The 12956-nt window shown below is 36.9% G+C and overlaps 1 protein-coding gene across 2 annotated transcripts in view; it reads right to left on the bottom strand.

Annotated features, from left to right (window-relative positions):
* LOC120414990 (synaptic vesicle glycoprotein 2B-like) overlaps positions 1–12283 on the bottom strand; it is a 43376-nt gene extending 31093 nt beyond the window's left edge. Inside the window, exon 1 of one of the 2 annotated variants that reach the window (XM_052707551.1) lies at positions 12261–12283. The gene's annotated coding sequence lies outside the window, so the exon portion shown is untranslated. Of the gene's footprint in view, positions 1–2378; positions 2538–12260 lie in introns of those variants that run through there. The other variant, XM_039576347.2, reaches the window with a different exon arrangement.
* Positions 12284–12956: the final 673 nt, after the last annotated feature.

The following is a 12956-nucleotide window of genomic DNA, read 5'->3' as shown; positions in this document are numbered from 1 at the left end:
TCTTTACTACATTTCAGAAGACCCGTCGTAGATTTTCTATCATACCTTACCGATGTGTTAGAAAGATTGAAGTTTGAAACTCCTATAAAAAAATTGAGTATTAATGTTGATTTGTCTAACATGTTAAAGGCTAGTACGCAGATCGGAAGGGAAGGGGTCAAGAAACTGCTTTACGAACAGCAGAACAAAGGAGAGGGAGAGATTTATTGGGGCGTTTTTTGACCCTCTCTGGCTTGCTCTCGCCGCCGCTGCTGCCATTTGATTTTTTCTTGACCGGTTCCTTCCGAAGTGCATATAGGGGAACGATACCCTTTCTCAGCCTATTTCTATTATCGGCCTATCAGCACTTTGATCATGAATTACAGCTTAAATAAAATGTTTTTGACTGTTCCAAAGTAATAAATAGCTCAAATAAAAGTGAGCAAGCAACTCATCATTGTTGATACATCTGAAAATGTTGATTTAATAGCGGAAAACGGCAAAAGTGATGAGAATTGGTCGAACGGCTTAGTGTGATTAAAATGGGTATATTTCCGATACCGCTTAAGGGGGAATGTTTCTATTTTGACTAAATGTATTGACTTTATGAATGTGAGGAAGGTACCAACCACCTAAAGGTGGACTAAGTATCGTATTTATAGTATTATTTATCACATCATAATTTTGAAAGAATGAAAATGAGAATGTCTCAGATTATTCAATGTGCACATTTTCTTTATTTCAAATATTCACATTGAAAATCATTTCTAAAGATTTTGAAGGTCGAAGATTTTTTTTATTGATTTCACTTAGGCCGTTGCAAATATTTTTCAAAGTTTATGACATCCCTCCCGCCACTCCCCTTCAAAATTGGTCAAAAAATCAGGTATGAGAAACACACATTTTTAAGTATAACTTTTGAACTATTTATCGAAACTTAAATTTTATTGAAACTCGGTCTATGACATTATTGGTACACGGATAGAAATCCTGTAAGCTAATCTAGTAACTCTGTGTTGTTGAATTCGACAACATGGAAATGTTTCCAAAATCGTCAACATTTTGTTCGATTTTTAAAAAAAGTTATCAATTTCGAAAAATTGCAGCGAAATCGAGAAAAATGTTGACGATTTTGAAAACATTTCCATGTTGCCGAATTCAACAACACAGAGTTACCGGATTTGCTTACATGATTTCTATCCTTGTAACACACATACAACACAAACGGACAGACAATTGTTCAGTTTTTGATTCTGAGTCGATAGGTATACATGATGGTGGGTCTGCGAGCTTTCTTAAAAAAAGTTCATTTTTTTCATCATAGCCTTACCTCAGTGAGGAAGGCAAAATATTGTAGTGGTGCACCAGGGCACCATCAGGAAAAAATATCTTTTCCAAAAACTCGTTTTCTTGTAATTTTGTTATTTAGTTGTTCGAAAATGTTTCGAAATATGTTTAAAACTACTTTTTCTGTCCTTGAGGACATATTTCTGTGCCTAAGTTATAACATAAACATTATTTAATTTACAAAAAGGTGGTTAGCTGGGATCTGTTTGATTTTTTTATGTCTCTTGAAAGTGTGTTGTTTGTGACAAAATTCAAGAGAGATTTTTTTTCGGTAAACGTTGCTAAATATTAGCCTAAAATTGTTCTCTAGATACAACTGCAGAATAAAACCTTTCAAAAATACGACCATTTGGTCAATTTACAGCCTAGAGACAAGTAACATGTGGAGGTGTTTGGGCCCAACCACGTCAGCAAAATGTTTTATCTAAGCTGATTTATGGAACAATATGCAAAAAATACTACCAACTAACGTAAAAGCATTCATTATAATAAATCTGATCGCTAATTTATCACATCTAGACGTGCAGACTTTAGATAAGCCGCAAATCCTAGAGTACAGCAAACTTGCCCAACTGCATTCCCTTGTTTGATGATTAAAATTTCTAATTTCAGCTGAACCCGTTTGCTGAACCTGAACCTTGCCGTACTACGGCGTGAATATTCAAATTTATCGTACAAAGTGAAGTGGCGCTCCGGGCGATTATTCATTCTAAATCACTTCTTGATATGATTTAAATCTGCGCAGCAGCAATGTACCACCCCTTGACTAAATTACCCCTTGTACTATCGAGAGATAATTGCAGCAGGCTGCGGCCGACTGGGCTGGGCAGGGCACCCGCCAAACCTGCCTCGAATATGTCAACGCCTGCTACTCAGCACCACAAAGTAGTGGAATTTTTTCCCTCCGAGTACTTGATTTTGCACAAATAAAAAATACTAAATAATGCAATACTCCAACAGGACCTGCCTGGATCAAACTAGGAAAAAGCTGAAAAATCCCGCAAGTTGCACGTGTTCAAATCCGGGTTTAGAATCGCGGTCTGGAAACTCACCTGGCTGTCTTTACGCTCCCACTGGTTATGGCAGATTATCACTACTTCCGCTAGAGATTCGTTACACTTGTGACTACCGCTCAACTTGGGGACAACACCACTAGGGGTATTTGAGGTTTGCAAGCAAACCACAAAAAGTAAGACGGTAACCGGGATGGTCATGCGCTTTTATAGTCACAATCACGAAGCAGTTTGCCACGGGGATTCGGGATGCTGGCTGCCGCGCACGCTACCGGCGGCGGCCAACATCACAATAAATCTGCTCCCCCATCAAGATAATGGCGTTATCACTGTGCAAACGGTTCAAATCTTGCAGAAGCTGGTATTTTTTACCCGCTGTTTTTGAGAATATCTGACTTGATAAGTTTAGGGAAGAGGGGGCAATTGAAGAAATTTTAAAGTATCTGATAACGATCATACCATAATATAGACGATTATCTCCTATTGGCTGTGACGTAGTCGCTTATCTTTAAACTCATTGAATAAAGAGCTATTTTCGCAAACTTTTTGGGTGAGTAATATATTTGCCAGGATTGTAAACGATGTAAAAAAATAACATCATATATCACGTGCCCGGAATATAAATACTAAAGCTCTGAAAATAGTTTTTTATATGGATTTGAACTGTTAAGTGAGAAAAATTACACATTGAAATAAACTTACTTCTCGCAAAACAAAGTAAATTTCAAAGTGAACAATACGGTGAAATAAATTTATAAATATTCCACGACACGAATAATAAAACTAATAATAATAATAATACATGTTCCAATAAAGACAGCTAAAAGTTCAATCCCATTCCCCAGAATTCCATTCCCCAGAAATCCATTCCATTGTATTTTATTTCATAACAGTGATCAGTTTAAAATTGTGAAGTATTCAGATTTCGCCTTATTGTGATAACTGCTGACAAAAGTTGAGTTCTTTAAAGAAGGGACAACTCTCTTCACTGTCGTATCCGTGGACAAAAGTCAAAATTCCCCTTTAAAGTTGAATTTTCCCCTTAAAGTTGAGTTTGTTTCTTTAAAGATGGGAAAAACTCTCTTGTCTGTCAGTACTGCTGACAGTAGTTTAATTTTCCCTTTTAAGTTGAATTTCACCTTCTTTAAAGAAAAGAAAACTCTCTTGACTGTCGTAACTGCAGACAAAAGTTGAAAATTCCCTTTAAAGTTGATTTTTGCCTCCCATGACTTGTGATAATTGCAGCATGCTGGCAAAAGTTGAATTTTCCTTAGCAGTTATCCTTAGTAAAGAGAGTTATCCCTTCCTTCAGAATGAAAAAAAAAAATCAATCAGTGTCAGTAGTTATCACAAGTCACGATGTCTTAAAGCGATTCTAACAATGAATTAATGTTGAAAATTTAATATCATTATGCCAATTGACCATTATGCCAAATTACATTACGCAAAACGGCGTTATGCTAAATGGCATTATGCCAAATGGAAAACTTAACATGTTTTTCATGGTCCTGAACATTTCTGGGTAATGGATCATTCTGGGGAATGGGATTCTGGGGAATGGGATAGAACCGCTAAAAGTTGTTTAAACAAAGTGCCATTGCGCTCAGAAAATGTGCGTGTTAAGTGAAAAGAGCAATAATTTAAATTAAATTAATTTAAATCTCTAAGTTAAGACTTTTAAGATAAAGTTTGATAGTGAAGCCATGAAATTCAATTCAGTAAGATTTCTGTTTACTGTAAATAATATTTATTTACCGTGGTACGGTTATTTTTCATTGATTTTACTGAACTTCAGTCACGGTGTGTTTCCTAGAATAAACTTAAGATAAAAAATTCGGCAAGTCTGATATTTGGCACCATGAAAGAAGGGCTCTTTCCCGACATTTTGCGGGGTCTGGCAAAATATTTCATCGGGGGGTCTAGAGCAACTTTTTTTTCGATTTCATAGGATTTTTCTTCAGAAAAGTCGATGGAAATCGATGGGTTCATGTTCATATCCATAATTTTTTTATGAATGTGCCGACGAAATATTTCGCCGGACCCCGCAAAATGTCGGGATAAGAGCCCTTCTTTCATGGTGCCAAGTATCAGACTTGCCAAATTTTTTATGTTAATGTTCTCGGAAAAATACACCGTGCAGTAGTTATTTTACCATAGCTCAATATGTTTGATAAAAAAACAACTGACAGCTCAGCAGTTAAATCTCGGTGGAAAAAAAATACCTAGTAATGAGTTCCTGATTTATTCTGAGGAGTAGAACGAGGTTAAAGTACGTATCAGGCAATGCAAGCCATTTTGATACTTAAATTTTACCTTTTAAGCTCATGAAACTGTGTTTAAAAATAATAAAGTGACACATTAAAGCTTGTGTATGTTACGGACAATGGTCACTTTTGGCCATTTTTATTTAATATTTGAAGTTTACAAAATAAGGTTTAATTAATAGATTAACGAATTCTTTGAAACCTTTTAACAAATGTTTACACAGCAAAAAATTCGATGGTAAAATCGCATTCAAAAGCATGCACATCACCTTCAATATGCATGCATAATGCAATATTTATTTTACACCCAGCACTTTTACGCGCAGCTGGATTACTACTTTTTTAGCTGTGAGCTTTAGCCGGGTAAAGGTATGTTAAAATGTTCATACAATTACTTTACTGCCGCTCAAAGCAAGTCCGTGCCATATGGGTCATATGCCCATTGGGTCATTCCATCTGAAGCGGAACAGCATTTCAAAATTACCCTCTCCGATCCTGCTCAAATTTGCCAGAGCTGTTGATACTATCAAAACATGCAAGAATCCCGAATTTCATCCAAATCGGACCACCCCCTCCAATTTTGTACCTCCCCAAAAAACGACTTTTTGGCGATTTTTGACCAAACCTCCTAGTTTCAAACGACGATAACTCAGGAACCACAAATCTTAGAGGGTCGGTCTTAGACTCAATTTTGAAGGAAATTGGACGTAGAATCCATTTCCGTGATCAAAATTTTGATTAATTTATGTTTTCTACCTGTATTGCGCAATTGAAAACTTGAAACGGCCGTATCTCAAAACACCTTAACTTATTTTTTTATTTGACCTCACCATCGTGTTCCCCGGACAATTTTACATAAGAATCACTTATCGACAGAAATGAATATGTTTCATTCCAGAGATATCGAATTTTAAAATTTTGTGTTTTCGAGATTACCTACATCAGCTTCATTCGCCGCATCTGCTAGAAGCACACAGGCGGGCTGATCAATAACTGCTACCTGGCCATTTATTGAAAAAATCTTTCATCATAAATAATCTTTATCAAATTGGGCAAAAATTGACTGTATAACACTGTAGGAAACTGGAGTTGATTCACTAATGTTTATCTGCTAAAAAAAAAATGAATGAAGTGAATTTCTGTGCTAACCCACAGGACAGAGCAATAACGACACACAGTAAAGGGCAGAATTGGATTCCGACGGAGCGAGCAGGAAAATGCAATTAATCTTGTTAGTAACACTGAACAATAAGTGCACGATACATTACTGAGTAAAAAATATGACCTAAAATTAATAAAATTTGTTGATACGTTGTACTCTAGTGAAGGACGATCACAAGGAGTAGGAAAAGGATTTCTGGAAAGTATAAAACTGAAAAATGTAAGAAAATCACAAAGATTGATCTGCTGCAAAGCGGCTAATTCCCCAAATTTAGTTGCGATGATTTCGACACCGTCCGAACAACAGTATTATTTTTTTTCTTACATCATTTTTGGATTCTTTTAATCAAATGGAGCTGGCTCACAATATAAAAATTGATTTAATATGATCAATCTTTTAAACCATAAATCGGATTTGCCAAATTGTGGTAAAGTGTCAATAATAAACTATAATAATAATAATAATAATAATAAAGCAGGTTTTGGGGTTTTTGCTGAATGGCACTATTTTGCTACCGCCCATGATGAAGGCCCTAGTCATTGCCTCGGAGGTACTCTAAAACGGTTAGCAACACGTAAAATAACCCAATAAATATTTCTTTCACAAAAATAGATTGATCAAGGTAGGTATTAGCCATTTGAATAAATATTTGCGTAAAATTATAGAAATATAAATTAAATTAATCATCTTCCATAACACCAGGTAGCAGTTATTGATCAGCCCGCCTGTGTGATTCTAGCAGATGTGGTGAATGAAGTTGATGTAGGTTATCTCGAAAACACAAAAGTTTAAAATTCGATATCTCTGGAACGAAACATATTCATTTCTGTCGATAAGTGATTCTTATGTAAAATTGGCCGGGGAACACGATGGTGAGGTCAAATAAAAAAAATATGTTGGGGTGTTTTGAGATACGGCCGTTTCAAGTTTTCAATTGCGCAATACAGGTAGACAAAATAAATTAATCAAAATTTTGATCACGGAAATGGATTCTACGTCCAATTTCCTTCAAAATTGAGTCTAAGACCGACCCTCTAAGATTTGTGGTTCCTGAGTTATCGTCGTTTGAAACTAGGAGGTTTGGTCAAAAATCGCCAAAAAGTCGATTTTTTTGGGAGGTACAACATTGGAGGGGGTGGTCCGATTTGGATGAAATTCGGGATTCTTTCATGTTTTGATAGTATCAACAGCTCTGCCAAATTTGAGCAGGATCGGAGAGGGTAATTTTCAAATTTGCACTTTTTCGTGCACAGTTGAGATGGAATGACCCATATGTGATTTCATCAATTTTGAAGTAATGATGCGGTTTAGTTCAAAATCATATGAACTATCAGAAAAACCAATAAAATTGTGTACCGTCAGTGGGGGTGACTATGGGTCAAAAAACGATACACCTCTCGTAATTTCTTAATAACAAAACAATTTAAACAACATCGAAAATCTTTCAACGTAGATTTGTTCTTAGATAGTTTACTGACATTTTCCCAAAATATGGTGGATTTTGATGAACACTACCTTAAATGCCAATAGTTTGAAAATTGACCCAATCTCACCCCTTAGAGGGGGTGACATTAGGCCAAATGAAACTAAAATGATGCTCAAATACAACGATATGGTAAAAACAAGTCATCCAACAGTGTTTCTTGTTCGAGGGAATCGTATTGACATGCTACACCCAAAGGAAAAATATTGCTCAAAATCTGCAACAGTGGATTTGCTGCAGAAAATGTCACAATTTATAACATTTTTTGCAGCAAGCCCGTAGATCATTTTTGTCCGCGTGTACACATTACAGCGATCTCCAGTTCTCACCAACACATATAATGCTGGCCCGTCCCCGAGCAACACTCCAAAGAGAAGAATATGTTGATGCTCTTTCACTCTCATTCCATCAAGCGTTCATGGCGCGGTGGTAGCGTGTCGGATCATTAATCAAGAAGTGTGTGGTTCAATCCTCGTTCTGATAAGGGTTTTTTTTGTAAAATACAACCGAAAAGCCGTCGGTAATGTCGATAATTGTCGGTAACGGGCAAAAATGTCATACCCTTATATCGCAAAAAATGCATGAGGACAGATTTCATGCAGAATCTGATATACTTTCATGCCGCCATGCATCACAATCATGCGACTGCCAGTTGGGTGCAGTTCGGGCAGAAAAATCGGGGGTCATTTTTTTTAAAAAAGCCCTCCATATTTCAATGGAAGACGTGCAAACAGCTGAAAACATTCCAATTTACTTCCCCGTCCGACGGAAGGCGTAATCAGATAAACTCGTCTCGAAAAATTTTACCGGGACCCTCTGGGATCGAACCCAGGCCGACTGGGTGAAAGGCACGCTTACCCCTACACCACGGATCCCAGTCATACCATACCATTCCGTACGTATTTAATTTGTACTCTTCAGTTTGCGGAAAAATCTCAAACCTATCAAAGTCACCCCGTTTTACGGTACTACTTAGTTCAAAGAAGTCAGCTTAGCATAAATTCATCTTTATTTGGGGTAAAAAACAACCCCCAATTGAAATCTTGGGGAAATATACCCTTCTCTCGGCCCATTGTAACACCCAAAGTTAAAGACCGAGCGGATAGTCCTCCCGAAAAGAAACGTAAGGAAAGTACTATTTTGCGAGAGAGCCGAAGGTCTTGGGTTCGAGTCTCAGAACCGGCTCTTTTTTTTTAATGGATGAACATTTTTGGAAAACCCATGAGTAAAGTACTCTCGGTAATTTCGGGATTTATGCTCTACGTCCGCACACAGTACCATTTTACTACCGAACCGTGCTCTTTATCCTCTCATATGCCGATGCCTAGTTCTGGGTGCATGAATTACAGCTTTCATAATGTGAGTGTTTTTGACTTTTTCAATGTAATAAAAGCGACTCTCTATTGTTGATGAATTTGTATTTAAAAGGTTGTCTAAATAGTGGCAAACATAAAAAGTGTATTCAACTAAAATCGAATGATAAATAGCTCAATAAGAAATGAGCAAGCAAGTTTCTTTCAACAGTTTTACAAAATAGGTTGTGTAAATAGTAAAATCAGCAGATTGGATGGAGTTAAGAGCGAGTGCTTAATATGCAAAACACGCGAGAATTTCCCCACGTTTAGCTTGTACGGGTTAATCTTCGTACAAATCTCAAACTAATGGAGAAGCATGGTGTTCTGCAACCATTTCTCATGAATAAAATACGCTTGCGTTTTCCAAATCACGTCGTCAAAACAAAACGCCACAAGAACCCGCGTATTTCAGCAGCAGCTCATAAATCCACATAATCAAATAAGAACTGTACAAATACAGCCAACATCTAAATTTGTCATAAAGCTTCTAATTCAATTTGACTCAATTGATAAAAAGGATCGCGAGATTATTCATTGTTTAAGATCTCCGCTCTCTTTTTCTCTCGTCTGTACAACCGACGTCATAAATCTGAGTCTGGCTGAAAGCCACTGCAGAGTGAAGAGATATTGTACCTTTACAACTGCGTTTTCGAGTTGAGATATATGTGTTGCAATGGAGTGCCGAGCACACACGTTTTGCCACTCTCGACGGACTTGGTCGATCCGGACACTATCGCTAACGAACGCTCTTGGATGCTGGATCGAAAGTGTTGCTTCAAGTTTATACAACCGCTTAAATCCAGATCAGACGATGTATCGCGAATAGTTTCGTTGAAACGAATAAAACATCGCTGAAATCTGCTTGAGGTGCAAATTTTTGATTGTGGATGATTTAATTATCACATTATACATAAGAACAATCGTGGTGAACATCTCAAAATTTAAACCATTAAAGAAACAAAATTTCTTTAAAGCGATTTCAGGCAAAAACACAATCTACTGGAACACGTGCTGTTGCTTGCTGCTTGTTGCCACATGGTCATGTATCCAAGTCATGGCCAACGATTTATTGTGGCTTTGCAGAAGAGACACAGACTCAGAAAAAGAGAGAAGCTTCTGGCCACAATAGTGCACACAATGAGCAATTCTTATCAATGTGCGCGCAGACAACGGCGAGGACTAAACCGGGAAACGTGGGTATAGCGTAGTAGGCTTTGCAGGAACCAGTAAGAACTAGATAAAACCAATTTGAGAGTACGTTTAAGTTTAAGCCGTCAATCTGAAAATCTGATCATCACACTTAAATTCTATGTGTTTAATTCAGATTAAGAGATATCTGCTCCAAACTTTCTAAACATTGAAACGTGACTGAATTACAAAGGAAATAGCCATGTGATGTAAATTAAATTTAATGGACCGAAAGTTGAAAACTCCTCCACTTTGGAATTAACCATCTACAACCCAACCCCGCCTCTAGGCGGGCTTCGAATTCGCCAAAAATCCATTTTTCAACCAACCAAATATAAAACAAGAGAAGTTAAGGTTTTCGTAGGTTTTCGTAGTGCTCAAAATATCCTCCTGAACACGAAAAAAAAAGAATGGGTTGTAGAGGGTTTATTTAAATTTCAGCACATAACTCATTGAGTATTACTCAAGCTCAATCAATCTTCATCAAATTTGATTGTTGTTTATCCAAAATACCGGCTGACCAGAATATCGAAAAAAGGTTCATAACCTGAATAGGGGAAAGTGGGGCAAGAGGAACAATCGCTCGTATAATCGTTATTCTTACTATTTCCAATATTTCTAATATGAGGAATTGATACTAGCAATGCAATTAATTAATTCTACTTCCACATAACCGCCAAAACGACGTAAACGCCACGGGACACGAGATTGAATGGTGTTTTTCAAATCCTCTGTTTTCTTTCTTTTTTGTTTTGGAAAGCCCAAAATGTGACTTAGGGTTCGTTTTAAAGTTCATTTTATCAAAATGTCATTTTTTCAAGATCAGTAGTGACCAATGAATTGCACCTATGATTAACAATTTGATTATTTTTGTTGAGAGCTTTTAAAAAATCTTGTTCAGGTGGGGCCAGTATACCATGGAGCAATTCTCTACCAAAACCGGAAATGGATTTTATTTGTATTTTTTTATTTGGCTCAAACTTTGTATGGCCCTTCCCTATGACCAAATAAGCTATTTTGCGTCATTGGTTCACCCATACAAGTCTCCATACAATTTTGGCTGCTGTCCATACAAAAATTGTATGTAAATATTCAAACAACTGTAACTTTTGAGTGAATTTTCTGATCAATTTGGTGTCTTCGGCAAAGTTGTAGGTATTGTTGAGGACTTTTGAGAAAAAAAAATAGGTACACGGAAAAAAATCGCAGATTTTTTAATCAACTGTTTTTCATTAAACTTTTGAGCCATAGAGAAACATGGTCAAACAATCTGCCGCCGAGTTATCAATTTTTGAAAAAAAAGCGATTTTTGTAAAAAATCGAAGTTTCATGCAAAAACAAATTATGTTTTAATGCAAAATTGAATTTGCAATCGAAAAGTACTTTTCAGATTTTTTGATAAAGGGCTCTGTTTTCAAGATATAGCCACTGAAAGTTTGATTTTAGCGAAATATTTGCAGTATTTTGATTTTTAAAAATAGTGACCATGAGTGACCATTTCTAAAAATATTTTTTTAAGTTCAGAAAATTTGCTAAAAAAATGTCTAAGAGACATTGAAGATTGGACCTCGGGTTGCTGAGATAGAGCCGCTTTCAGAAAAAGAAACACGAAAATTGAAGTTTTCTAAATCTCACCAAAACAACCCACCATTTTCTAATGACGGTAGAGTAAACAAATAGTCATGTTTCGAATTCCAGGACGTTCCAATCACCTTCCACAAAACATAGTTTTTACAATAAATACTTATCCAAATAACTCGACTGATTGGATTTTAAACTATATAACAATTACATTATGATTATGGCAGGCCATGGTTAAAATTTTATAAATTGAGCAAGCGAGAATTTCTATATCTATTATAAAGTTTATTCTTATATTGTTTCGGTGTTAGACAAAAAACCCCTTTTAATAGGTACCTTTGTACACTGCCGGAAATTTATAATAAAGGCCAAATTTTATTTCAAGTTTTTGTCCCACCCCTTACATTTTTTTCCAAAAAATCAGGGGACAAAAAATTGTTATTGCTAACAATTTAAATTTCCACATAAACAAAAATGACAGATCGGAAAAAGGTGTGACATTTGCTAGATTACCTTTTCAAAACAACCTATGCGCCATAGCTTTCTTATGTACATAGGACATTTTGAAAAAGTAAGCGGGATATTATGATGTTATCTATATTTGCCAAAAGCATAGCTGTAATAATGGTAAAGCATATTGTAATACTATTTGATTCAAAAAATTTAATTTGTGATGTTGGGAATTTCTCATGTAACTCTTGTGCTACGGCGGTAAACTCGTTAAATATAAGATCTACAAACCTTAACGTAAATGAATTTGGTTCAATTGTGGAGGGAAAAGTACTCAGTAGTAGTAAAACGAAATATAGCAGCCAGTAGTAGTAAATTTGTTCATAAATCATCGATATTTTCCTGCTGAACCCAGTTAAGGGCGGACACTGTACCAACCTATTGAACTGCTTCCAACTACCGACACCAGTTGCATCTAGTAACATCCAGTTTGGCTGGAGATTTCTTCGGTTGAAACTCGATAATCACTTCACTTTGCAACGCTTTTCATTACACGCTGTTTGCCCGTGCTTTTCTCTTGTTGTGCTCTAACTTTTTTCACTAAATTCACAGATGTTGCTGTCACTTCCCGTTACCGTTGCACCATGCTTTGCTTTCGCGCGCGCACCGGAAATAATTTGTCACGTGGCTCGTTACACTTCTCTCGCGGTAGAGCCTCACACCGTCAGTTCTGGATGCAACTTCGGATTCGATGGGAGACTCCGGTGCCGATTCTGCCACGACTCGTTCGACACTGCTGCACAACACAAGAGACAGGCCCGCGTTGAACGTGTTTTCGATTAGCTAGTTCTTGGACTGTTGACGGCTGGTAGTGCGAGACTATTATTTTGCCAAAAACGCACGTAATGTGGTTCAGACACCAGCCAAATGGTGGCCGATGACAATTACTTACTTTTTATTTTCGATAGAGCACTACAACAAGCGACTCATTCAGAGACATTCGGCGACGGGTTTCGCGTCGTTTTTCGCGCAATTGGACCGAAACAACAATACAGCCCAATGTTTGGATGGTCAGACAGACTGGCAGGTGGTGGGACGACACCCGGCGAGAGTATCGGATCCGCTATCGGATAA

Source organism: Culex pipiens, chromosome 2 (assembly GCF_016801865.2).
Source record: "Culex pipiens pallens isolate TS chromosome 2, TS_CPP_V2, whole genome shotgun sequence".
Classification (NCBI taxonomy): domain Eukaryota; kingdom Metazoa; phylum Arthropoda; class Insecta; order Diptera; family Culicidae; genus Culex; species Culex pipiens.
The sequence above is the reverse complement of the archived record's forward strand: the minus strand, read 5'-3'. Positions and strand labels throughout refer to the sequence as shown.